This window comes from Hydra vulgaris, chromosome 07 (assembly GCF_038396675.1).
Source record: "Hydra vulgaris chromosome 07, alternate assembly HydraT2T_AEP".
NCBI classification, from domain to species: domain Eukaryota; kingdom Metazoa; phylum Cnidaria; class Hydrozoa; order Anthoathecata; family Hydridae; genus Hydra; species Hydra vulgaris.
The window spans coordinates 11,062,095-11,075,626 of record NC_088926.1 but is presented as its reverse complement, the minus strand read 5'-3'; the positions used below and the strand labels follow the sequence as shown (position 1 = coordinate 11,075,626).

The 13,532-nt window shown below is 29.2% G+C and overlaps 1 long non-coding RNA gene across 1 annotated transcript; it reads right to left on the bottom strand.

Annotated features, from left to right (window-relative positions):
- Window positions 1-6,864: 6,864 nt before the first annotated feature.
- On the bottom strand, window positions 6,865-7,366 carry LOC136082106 (uncharacterized). Its single transcript, XR_010639394.1, has 2 exons — window positions 7,215-7,366; window positions 6,865-7,139 (listed from the first exon to the last, which is right to left on the bottom strand). It is a non-coding gene; the product is annotated as an uncharacterized LOC136082106 (long non-coding RNA).
- Between the last annotated feature and the right edge of the window lie 6,166 nt (window positions 7,367-13,532).

Sequence of the window (13,532 nt, the reverse complement as noted above, 5' to 3'; positions counted from 1 at the left end):
CCGAACACACGCAATGCTAATATTTTAGGCGTCGATTTAGATGTTAACATTAACAATATATTGCTTACTACAGAAACTTCATTTAGATTAAAGCACATTGTACCTTGGCAAATTGCATTTTTTTTATTAAAAATAATGACCAACTCAAACACAAAAGCAGAAGGAAATGTATTTAACATAGAAACCGAACTCCTCAATATTCCAATTAGAAATAGCTCTCTATGGAAAATTTGGAACAAACATATTAACGTCATTGCACCCGACGGAGGATTTACAAAAGAATATATGTTATTATTGTCTTTTACAGACATTATTATAAAAGCTATCGATAATATATCGACAAAATGTTTATATATCAGTGGAAACTCTATGGGAGCAGAATCTACACAAGTACTTGCAAATTTTTATCAAATCTTTTTTGAAAAAACATGCGAAAGAAAATATTATTGATTTACTTTAAAGAACATACCACTCTCTTCTTTACATATACCTTTTTTTAACGTTGAACAAATTATGTGGTCTGAACGAGAAATGAAAATATAAGATATTTTTACTAATAGTATAAATTATATTTTACCAAACAATTTACTCAATTTAAATTTAAACAATCTTACTTTTAGCGAGTTTATTTACGAAGGTAGTAATTTAGGTAGTCTAGAAAAATTACTCAATCAATACCCTTATTCGACTCAAATTCCTATAAAAAATTCTGTAAACAATTATACTTTTTGGTGTTTGCCTTCTTTTGAAAAAATACAAATAATATTAGTTTAAAATCACCACTAGAAATAAGTAAAGCTATTATCGGTTCAAATAATTCTTATAGCGCTTATTTTGAAATGAAAGCAAATGAAATTTCTCCATATCACCAACAATTTGGATCAACTGTTACTTTTCAAACTTTACCTTCCAAGTTTCCTAGCGATATTTATAGTGTAATGACAGCAGATTTAAGTTTAATTGCTAAATAGAACGCAGAACATTTATTGAAATTTTGTTATATTGCGAACAAATCAAACCTATTTTTTCAAACACAATCAAAGTACCACTTGTCACTACAACTAGTTTAGAAAGAGCTACTACACCGAGTCATAAAACATGGTTAAATAATGTCAAAGCTATATTACAAGGAAATAATCCAACAGAATTAATATTTTATTGCACTTCGCATAATGGACAATTTATTTATTAAAAAAAGAGCAACGGTACTATTGTACAAACTTGGGCAGACAGTTTACCATTAAAAAATATCATTGTAAAAATGTATCAACCTGTTGGAAACAATCCTATACCTTATACTTTACTTTTATAAAGAGATCAGTACAGTTTAACTCAATAAATTAACCCTTATATTATGCAAATCGATCAAAATATGACCAACGCCATGTCACTAGATTTTAAAAGTAAAAAAAAAGATTAGCTTTTTTAAGATGCACTCTCACTCAAATAAGTAACTTTAATAACACTGTTTCCAATTTTCCTACAACTACAGACACTTACATTTTTATTAAATGCAATCAAGCTGTCAATTGTGGAATATACATGAACAAAGTTTATGTTCCTGGAATTGCTGCTTTTTTTAATTTATTAGACTATACCAATTCTACTCAAGTTACCACCAATATTGATTTTACAAAAAACCGAAACACTTCCATTCAAGGACAACTATCCACCTTTGATATCAACGATGTAGACGATTGGAAACAAACAAGATGGTTGTTTCTCAAATCAAAATCCGAACCGCTCACCTTTAGTAATCTTAGCTCTACCGTTATTTTTAATCCTACGTTAAAGATTTAAATGGTTCCGTTTTACAATTAACTAGTTTGATTAGTATAAAATAATGTCTTTTATTTTTTATTATTATTAGAAAAGATAAAAAGAAAAAAAGTTGTTATTTTTTTTCACCAACTCCATTTTTTTTTAAAAAAATGAGTCTTTTTTGTGCCAAAGAAAGATATAATAAAAATTTAGTCAATTTAGAAGAAAAAATGATGAAAGATTCAAAAATAAGTCCTAAAGATCAATTTAATCAAATTAAATGTCATATGCAACAACTACAAAATCAACTAACTCAATATACTACTAAATCTGATTTGTTAAACATAAAAACAGAATTGGACGAAATAAAAAAAATGAAAAATAAAAAAGAAGAAATACAAGATAAAAAACCTCCCAAAAAATGAAAAAAATTGTACAAATCAAACCCAAACTTAAAAAACGAAAATATTCAGAATCTGAAAGCGAAAGTTCAGAAGAAGAAGAAATTGTTGAAAAAAAGCCTAAAAATAAATCAATACTTTTACACATATGTTCAAACTGCTTTCAAGAAGTAAATGCTGTCGATAAAATAAATGGCTTATGTAGAAATTGCATTATATAATACAGAGCCATTTTATCAAGTCCGCTCATACAGAATAACAACGAAAAAAAGAAAAAAAAATTTAATAAAAAAAGTTTAATTGAACTTGGTTACACTCGTGCTTTAAAAGACGTTAAAAACAAAAAAATACCATTAAAAAAAAGCATTTCAGAATCAGATGATGAATAAATAGAAAAAAAAAATTTTCTTTTTTTTGATAAAAAATGGGTTCACTAGCTAAAAATATGAGAGTAGACGACGGTAACGTTATACACCTAATACAAACGGTCATGTTACAATCGAAGATGTTTTAGCACAAGCCGACCACAAAAATCGTTTATTACATGAAGCAACAAGTGGTAATATTAGTGCTGAATATAAAGCTGTTTTAAATAAAAAATATCCTAGTTTTCATACAGCTCAATCTCAAGATGAAATCATTGCTATTAATACTCAGAAATTTTCTTATGATCTTACTTCTGAAATGACTAATTTAATTACTTTTACCACTATTCTTAACAAATGGATATATCCACCAGATTGGTATTTGGATTTTGATTTATTTATTTATAAAAATTTGAGCACACTTACAAAATTTACAGCAGACGATGCTCAATTGGGAAGAGTGTGTCTAGTCGAAAATTTTATTCACGCTTTAATTAAAACTGTCAAATTTTATCCCAATTTTCAAAAAAAAAATACTACTTGCTCAAACAATGCTATAATTAATTGCTCTTATGATCGTTTTAGATCTCTGCTGAATAAAAAAAGTTATATAAAATCTTTTAGAAAAAATATGATTATTCATAATTTAGGATTAGTAGAAAAGACTGAGTATATTACAAACGCTATTACTTTTGCTGAAACCAATTATTTTAGTCCGTTTAATGGAAATATTTATTTAACAAGGAAGAATAATTCTTTTATATTTTTTTAATTTGAAGATGAAAGAATTTATAGAAAAAAAATACTATTATTTTAAATTTAGTGAATTTTTATACTTTTTACGCGGAAATACTTTTCTTTTTTTAAAACACAAAAATTCTTGTGACGTCAAGCTCGCTTTTATATTGAGTGAAACAGCCGTGACTAAATCATCTGTGATCTGCTTAAAACATTTTGATGAAAGTCTAGTACACAAAGAAGCATCAGAAAAACGATTTTGTTTGTTGTATAATTTGAAGCCTGTTCCTACAATATACTCGGCCAGCATTGCAACAGCTTCACTTTCAGCTATGTTTATACCAAGAAAATCACCAACTAAAAGAATTTTTCAAGAAGATGAATATCAGAAGTTTTTATCAAATGATATTATTGAAGATCTTAAATCTCTTACCGTTGCTGATTCACCAACAGGATATTCATTTTCCAAATTCGATGAAAATGAACAACACATACCTGAAGTTGCTGAATGTATTCGTATTGACAAAAATCTTTATGTCAAACTTTTTTATAAAAATCTTCCAGTTTCTTTGCCACCTTGGCTCAGAGTAACCCATCAATGTATGTTAAAGAGAAGGAGTATGCTGGAAAACTTCGATTCACATTTTAGCATTGAAAAAGAAAAGTTGTCTTCCATTCTTGAAGAACTTAAAAGTCACCAAATGAAAAAAAATTAAATTTATTTTTCAAATATGCTTCAATTTGCCTTGATGTTGCGTTACACATCATTGCAAACTTATCATTTACTGCTGAAGGAATTTCCTCTTCCATCTATATCACTGTTAGGCAAGCTTAAAGCAGGTGAAATTGATTCTTTAAAAGTTTTGAAATTGTTACATGAAAATGGGAGCTTATCAAATGATCTTATAATAATTTTTGATGAAATGTATTTGCAAAAATGTGCAGAATATTCTGGTGGAGATGTAATTGGGATTAGTGAAGAAAATGAATGTTATAGAAGCATTGTCTCTTTTATGGTAGTTGGTTTAAAAGAAAATACCTTCTTGTGTCATCAAAGCAATTCCAATTATAAAATTAAACAGTGATTGGTTAAAAACTGAAATTCTGAGCTTGATTCAATCTTTAATAAAATATAGTTTTAATGTTCAAGGTGTTGTTTGTGACAATCATGCTTCAAATGTTTCCTCTTTTACAAAATTGCTTGATGGTAAAAAACCAGATGATTTGTTTATTAATGTACAATCACGAAAAATTTACCTATTTTTTGACACAGTGCATCTGATTAAAAAAAGGTTTACTTTTCCAGAATTTCACTGGACAGCCTGTTGGATGCAAGTTTGAAAATGATTAACAGTTCCCAGGCAGACACACAGGTATCTTAATTGAAGGAAAGCTGGATTCTTTCTTAGAAGAACTAAATTTGCCTGCTGATTTGCCAATGTACTGCGTGAACGACCAGGCAAGAAACATGAAACTTGCAGTCAAATTGTCAAAACGTCTTGACCAATACTTGTGCAACAATCCTATTTTGCAATGTGCAGTTTGAGACTCATTTGGAATGACTGCTGGAATGGATGATGTGTTGCAAACATGAAAAGATTTGGCTTCTTTAACTCACCCGTCAACAGTTGCAGCTGAGTTGCTTGAATTGGAATCAGACGCTCAAGGAATCAATTTTAGACAGTTACGCCAATCTGTTGACACAAGATGGAATAGTGAACTGGATTGCATGGCTTCTGTCCTACATCTAAATAATGCAATTATCAGCTTATGTGCAAATGAAGATATTTTTTCTTCAAAGACCATCAGTGCATCACAGTGGAAATCAATTAAGGGAGCAGTAGAAATTTTGGCACCACTTAAAGAAGCTACAAAAACGTGGTCGGCTGAGTCTATTCCAACAATTAACACTGTCGCCGATTCTCTTTATTTAATCCATGACAAAATTGATCAATTTATTGAGACGGATAGAAAAAATGGCTACGATGACTTGTATGCAAAAAACTTGAAAAGCTGCATTGAGAAAAGCTCACATGTTTCTCTAAAGCTGCATGCACAAGACGAGTAAGACGTATTCTTTTTTTGAGCATAACTTTATTTACAATAAAAATGGAAATAAATATTAAAAATATAGAAAAAATTATCACAAGCAAACTAGAAGAACAAAAAAAAAGTATACTAGCAGAAACGGAGAGATTACTCAAAGATCATGAAAAAAACTTCACTACAATAATAAGTTCGAATTTCAAAATAATAACAGCAAGGTTAGACAAAATGGACGCTGAAATAAACAATAACAAGTTAAATATCAGAAGAGTTGAAAATGAAATTGACGAAATAAAAGTCAGCTTAAATTTCCAAGAAGAAAAAGCTAAGGATGAACTTATTCATATAAAAACAAAATATGATAATGAAATTTTGATGTTGAAAAAAAAATCTATTGACTTAGAGAATCGCTCAAGACGTAATAACTTACGTATCGATGGCATAAAAGAAAACCCTGAAGAAAACTGGAGTGATTGTGAGAAGGCTGTAAAAGACATCTTTAAAACAAAGCTAAATATATTAAGTGAAGTAGTTGTGGAACGAGCGCACCGAGTCGGTGCAGTTAAAGATAATAAAACACCAAGATCAATCGTTTTAAAGCTTTTGAATTATCATGATAAAAATAAAATATTAAGCTCAGTAAATAAACTTAAAGGAACCGGTATTTATATTAATGAAGATTATGCAAAAGAAACGATGTTAGAAAGAAAGAAGCTCTGGGAAGAAGTTAAACGATTACGAAACGAAGGTAAATTTGCAGTTATTAAATTTGATAAAATTTATTGTAGAGATTTTAGAAAGTAAACGCGCGAAGTTTTATTAAGCGAAGCGCTATTTTAACGATTTTAAATAATGACTAACTTAACAATAGATTTTGAAAAATTACACTTTAATGTTTTCAATTCAGCAAATGTTTTACTTAATGATATTTCTGACGCTGATTTGCATTTTTTTAACGAAAACAATTTTAGTTCGTCCTTTTTTGAAATAAACACTTTTAAAAGTGAACTAAAAACCTTAAAGACTAATTTTACTGTAATACACATTAACATAAGAAGTATAAATAGCAACATGGATAAGCTAAAACATTTTCTTATCGAATGCGATTATCTATTCAGTATGATATGCCTAACAGAAACGTGGTGTTCTGACGAATCATGCAGAATAAATTCAAGTTTAGAAATTCCTAACTACAAGTTACCCTTTAAACACACGACGTCTTAAAGACGTCTAAAAAACGTCTTTCAGATGTCTAGACGTCTAAAAGACGTTTATTAGACGTCTTTAAGACGTCGTGTGTTTACTGGGTATTATCATCTGAAAGAAAAACTAACAAAAGGGGAGGTGGAATTATAACTTATATTAGGAATGATCAAGTTACCAAAATTAGAGATGACCTTTCGATCTCAGATGCCGATAGTGAGGTTTTTACAATTGAAATAACTAGCAACAAATCAAAAAACGTACTGGTCTCGACATGTTACCGGCCACCTGAAGGTGATTTATTTAAATTTTCCAATCATTTAAAACAAATTTTTATAACAAAACAACAATGAGCAAAAAAAAATATTCTGTATTGGAGACATAAACATAGATTGTTTACAATATGATAAACATGCCAATACTAAACTTTTTTTTGACGAAATGCTTCAACATTACATCTTCCCAATTATTAACAAGCCAACTCGAGTAACTCCAACTTCAATCACTGCAATAGACAATATATTAACTAATTCATTGTTTGATACTTCTCTAAAGGCAGGAAAAATAAAGGCAGATATATCTGATCATTTTCCTATTTTCTTCTCCTTGACGCAAGATATAAAATCTAATAATAGTTGTAAAATTAAAACTTATAAAAGAAAAATCAACAAATTTGCTATTCAACAATTTAAAGACTCACTGTCGGCAGAAGAGTGGGATAAGGTATACCATGAATGCAATCTTGGGCACACTAACTCTGCTTATAATAACTTCGAAAAAATTTTCCTAAAAAGCTAAAATATGCACTTCCCAATTAAAGTAAAATTAATAAAAGAAAAACACTTAAAATGTCCATGGATCACCAAGGGTATTAAAAAATCCTCAAAAAAAAAAAAAAAACTTTATATTAAAAACTTAAAAAATAGAAATGAGGCAAACCTAAATTTTTACAAACAGTATAAAAACTTGTTTGAAAAAATTAAAAAAAATTCAAAGAAAAACTATTACTCAAATAAAATAAAAAACACAAATGGTGATATTAAGAAAACTTGGGATATCATGAAAGAAATAATTGGAATAAAAACCTGCAAAATAAATAGTTTACCTGCTCAAATTGTCATAGATAATAAAGAGTATGACAATAATAATGCAATTTCAGAAAAATTTAATAGTTTTTTTGTCAACATAGGCCCAAATCTAGCTTCAAAAGTCAATTGTCCAAACAACTCATTTGAAACTTATCTAACTAGTGTCAACAACGAATTAATATTTAAAGAACTAAAAATTGATGAACTCGAAAATGCAATAAACTCTCTTAAAACAAACAAGTCTCCAGGTATAGATGACATTTGCAGTAATATCGTCGTCAATGTCTTTTCGGAGATACGCAAACCTATTTTCGAAATATTTAAATCATCAATTATAACAGGAACTGTACCAGATAAATTAAAAGTAGCTAAAATTGTACCTATTTTTAAAACCGGTGAAACATTTCTAATAAACAATTACAGACCAATCTCAATACTTCCAACCTTTTCTAAAATACTTGAAAGAATAATCTACAATAGATTATATGAATACCTGATTCAAAACAAGTTCTTAAATAAAAAACAATTCGGCTTTCAAGCACAGCACTCAAAAGAACATGCAATTTTAGATTTAGTTAATAGCATAAGTGATTCTTTTAATAAAAAGTAATTTGTATTTGGAACTTTTATAGACCTATCCAAAGCATTTGACACAATTAATCATGATATCTTACTAAAAAAATGGAAAAATACGGAATAAAAAATACTAGCCTAGATTGGTTTAAAAGTTATCTGTGCAACAGACAACATTGTGTTATTTCGAACGATAATAAATATTCTAATTTACTAAAAATAAAATGCGGAGTTCCCCAAGGTTCCATTCTTGGTCCTCTTTTATTTTTAATTTATATTAACGATCTTCCACAATCACTAAAAAAACTTGATGCAATAATGTTTGCTGATGACACAAATTTATTTTATTCATCAGCATCAATTGAAAATCTCTTTGAATCTGCAAATGCTGACCTTGAGAGTCTAAACATTTGGTTTAAAGTAAATAAATTATCTTTAAATCAAGAAAAAACAATCTTGTTTCATTCCAACCAGCAAAAAAACAAAATACCAAGCATGCTACCATTACTAAAAGTTGATAACATAAACATCGAAAGAACTAAAACTATTAAATTTCTTGGGATTATTATTGACGAAACGATTTCTTGGAAACCCCATATAAAAACATTAAATACAAGAATATCAAAAAGTATCGGCATACTTTACAAAGTCAAAACTATACTTTCCGAGGAGAATCTGAAAGTTCTCTACTTTTCTTATATACAAAGTTATCTAACATATGCTAATATTTCCTGGGGAAGTACAAATAAATCTAAATTAAGTTCTCTATATACACACCAAAAACACGCATCAAGATTGATTTATAATAAAAATAAATTCACTCATGCCGATCCTTTACTTAAAAACTTGAATGCTTTAAATATCTATCAAATTAACATCTACCAAAATGTTTTATTTATGCTCAAATATAAGCTCGGACTTGTCCCAACTCATTTTACTAATAACTTTTTTCAAACCAACGCCAACAGATATATCACACGAGGAACCGGAAACTTTACATTGCCCATAAAAAAAACAAAATTTTCGAGATTTTCAATTGTATACCGTGGCCCCTATCTATACAACAAAACAATACCTCAAAATATAGAACTTACTAACTTGGATAATCTTAGTGCCCTGAAGAAAAAACTAAAAGATCTCATAATTAACAAAACCAATTTTATCGACATGTATTAAATATAAAAGAACAATTAATATAATAAAATGTAAAAAGAACAATTTCAGCTATAAAAATAAATAAAAAAGAAATAAAACATAAAATGTAAAAAAATAAATAAAAATTGTTAGCAACTATACATAGTAAAATATTACTGAACAGTAGACCTCAAAAAATTAATGTGTGTCTTTACTCTTTAAATTTTTAGTTTATTTTGTATTTTAAAGGTTCTCGATGAAAAGACTTTTTTTAGTCTTCTGCGAGTTTCCTTACAACTACATAGTACTACTAATATATGTTGATATATATTTTCAACAAATAACATATATTTTCAACGACAACGACAAGCAAGTCCCTAGTAGCCCTGTGGTGCGACGGACTTGCGTATATTTTTTAAATGCATGGGTTAATAGCCAGCACTTTATATTATAAACCACGAATTTATTATGAGTTAAAATGTCAAACGCGCATGCGTAAAACAGCATTGTTAACGCTCTTTAGATATTGTAAATATTTGTGGTGGACATTTATATAAACTGGAGACATGTAAATATTATTTGTTTTTGAAATATATAATAATGATTGTTGTAAAAAAAAAAAAAAAAAAAAAAAATTGCTGCCACACTTTTAAAATATAAAATAAAAAATATTCTTAAACAATAACTTCATAAAAAGAATTGTTTACATAGTTTCCAATGTAAATAAAGTTAAAACAAAAAATTAAAAAAATCAATAAAGTGACGTCTTTTTCTGACATCCTCCTCCCTCCCCCTTGTCATTTTTTGTCCTTTATATCTTGACCCCCTCCCTCCACGTTTTGAATAATGTCCTTTATGGATGGCCCCATTGCGACAAGACGAATCGAGCGGTGTAAAAAAAAATATCCTTTTAATTTTAAGCTTCAAAAAATATAAGTTTTCAAAAATCTTGTTTTTAGTCGTTATTAGGGTACTTTAAACCAAGGAGGTATAATTGCTAAGTCTATGATAACTCCTTGCTTAAACCTAATTCCGGATGAATAAAAATAAAAAAAAACACAAGCATAAACTCATTAAATTAATAAATGAAACTGTTATAAATGTTTAACTTAAAATAGAATTGTTTTAAAATATGTTACGGCAAAAGATATTCTTTCGGCATTTCATGCATATAAATTCTATAGCAGGATGATAACCAATCACACAAGCGACGCAAGACCAACTTTTTTTTTTACTTTGATTCACTTTCAACAAGGCTCAATTGCGTAAAAAAATGAAATTTTGCTTGATGTCATGACCCAGAATAATCCTTTGGGGTATGATTGTTCTATCATTGGTGGTTACTGGGATATAAGTCTCTAAATCTGATTACACTGTCCGTGGAAGAAAATCCATTTTTAAATTTTGCATAAAATCGCATTAAATACATAGTTGATAAGCAACTAACAAAGTTGGTTTCAAGAATATTCATTCATCACAAAAATATAACAAAAATATTTATGCAGTAAATTCACTGATGAATAAAAATTTTCTTTAATTCTGACAAAGTAAAGTTTTAATTCTAAATTGTTGTTTCTTGATGAAAACGTCTAAACTGATTTGTAATATTCCAAATCAATATTTTTGCTGTTGAAGTCATTCCCAATGGGTACTGAAAAGATGATGGAGTGCTTCAGTTGCTTGCTCTGAATAAATTACCAAAGAACTATTGTGGCGTTGTATAAATTGTAGAACATGGTGTTTGATTGTCAATTGAGCAAATCAAACAATCACAAACTGAATCTCTTGTTACAGGACAGACTTTAATAGCGGAGTAGTCAAGTAACTAGGGTTTGGTTTAAAGTTTTCCCTCCTCAAGCTTTCTAAGGCTGGAGCAGCAACGTTCACAAATGCCTGTTTGGACTTTTGGATCATTAAAGCCAATTTGCTGTTACAGAACTTGTTGCACTTTTTCTGTCACGAAGCTTGGCAAGGCTATTCGCTTAAATAGCCTTGCCAAGACACAAGAAGCAAACAACCTTTCTGTTCTCCTCGTGGTTTTTTGCTTGATTAGGTATAATTTTGTGTTAATTCATATGCCTAATCTATGAAAAAAATGAATTTAATAATTAACGCTCAAAGTTTTTTCCCAGAATTTTATCATAATACTTTATAAAAAAACAGTTTCTTTAAATTTTTCCACGGACGGTGTTACCAGATTTAGGGTCTTATATCTAAGTAACCAACAATGATAGTACAATCATACCCCCTAAGTGGGCTGCAAGCAACTACTAATAAGTTTTGAGTAACTAGAAAAAAAGAAAAGAGTTATAGAGCAAAGAAACGGTTGACAGAAGAATTAAAAAGTTGAATGTTGTAAGAGTCAGGAAAATATGAAGATGGGTAAGAGTTCCGAAGAGTTTAAGTGCAGGGAAAAAAAGTAGACAAAAAAAATTTTTTACAGCATGCAGGGACAGATTCAGTAAAAGAACGAGACATTGTTATATGACGTGTCAACCGAGATTGAGTTTTAGTTGATGGAACTAGAGATGATAACTCCTTTGAGCAGCGGCCATATTAGCATTTGTAGAGAAGAGATGCAACTTTACAACAATGGGAAAGAGACTCAAGCTTAGCAGATAGAGCAGCTCCGACTACGTTTACAATGCGTTTTTTGAACTTGTCAAGAAGAGAAAGAGCACCATAAGAAGAATCAGCCAAAAAATGACAACAGTATTCCATCCAGAGACAAATAAGATATTTATAGAGGTAGAGAATGGATTTATGAGAAAGAAAATGGCAAGCACGACAAAGAGAAGCAACCTTAACAAATGCTAATTTAACAATCGATTGCATATATAGTTTCCATAAAAGGTTAGTAGTAAACGCTAATCCAAGAAGACGTAAAGAAGAGGAAAGAGTGAGAGAGTTGTCATTCATTAAAATAGCAATGTCGACAGTATAGCAATAGTTGTTTGCAGTAAATAATTTAGTTTTGTTGGAGTTAAAATTTACAAGCTACTGTGAGCCCTAATCTGTAACAGAATTGAGATCAGATTCAAGATTGGCTGCCTGTTCTAAGCGATCAAAAAGAGAAGACTTTTTATCAAGACAGGAGTATAAAGTTAAATTATTAGCAAAAAGAGCTACTTTATATGTAAGGTTGTCGGGACGATCGTTAATGTAGATAAAAAACAAAACATAACCAAGGATAGAACTTTGTGGTACCCCAGAAGTTACTGGAAATAAAAAAAAGTGTTGGCCCTTAAGGATGACTTTAATAAAGCGGTTAGAAGAAAAGTTTTGATGATATCAAAAACTTTCTAAGATACACCATAAGAAACAAGCTTTTGGAGAAGACTAGCATGCCAAACCATATCAAAAGTTTAAGATATATCAAAAGCAATAGCCCTAGCCTTTCCGTCTCCATCTAATGCACAATAAAATCTTTTAATCACAGCAGTTAGCAGGTCAGCCCTAAAGTAAGTGGATCAAAAACCGTATTGATTGTCTGACAGTAAGTTATTTGACTCAAGGTGGGATGTAAGAAATTTCTCGATCAAAGACTTAAAAATCTTGCTAATAACAGAAAGAATACTGATTGAGCGATAGTTGAAGGGTTCAGAATGTTCACCAGAGTTTTTGAAAAAGGAAAACAGATCATATTTTCCTACAAGCTGGAAAAAAAGACCCTGTCAAGCACTTATTAAATAGTTTAGAGAGAGTTGAAGAGAGTTCTGGAGAACAATTTTGTAAGACTACACAGCAAAAAAAAATAACGCTAAAATAACGGTTACATAACGGTAAACGAAAGTTTCGGCGTTACGTTAACCTTTATTTTAACTTTAAACTATGTTGAAAGTGTTATAACGCCTAAATCATTAGTACGGTGATATATATTTGTAAATTTATGTTTAACCATTATGTTTAATCGTTATGTTATACAGATTATTTTATCAGTAAAAAATAGCGCGAATCTAAAGAATCTTTGCAATTTTTGTTTATAAGGTCTTTAATATTTTAGTTTTCTTATTTTATTTTATCAAGAATTTAAACGACATTTGGGTTGTTAATTATAAGAGTTTATATTCATTTATATTATTATTATTATTTAGTAATTAGAGATAATAATAACAATCATAATAAAAACAACAATAACAATAATAATAATATATGTATATATACAATGATATCAGTTAACCATTCAAGAAATTTTGTAAAAAGAGATTTTAAAAAATAAAGAA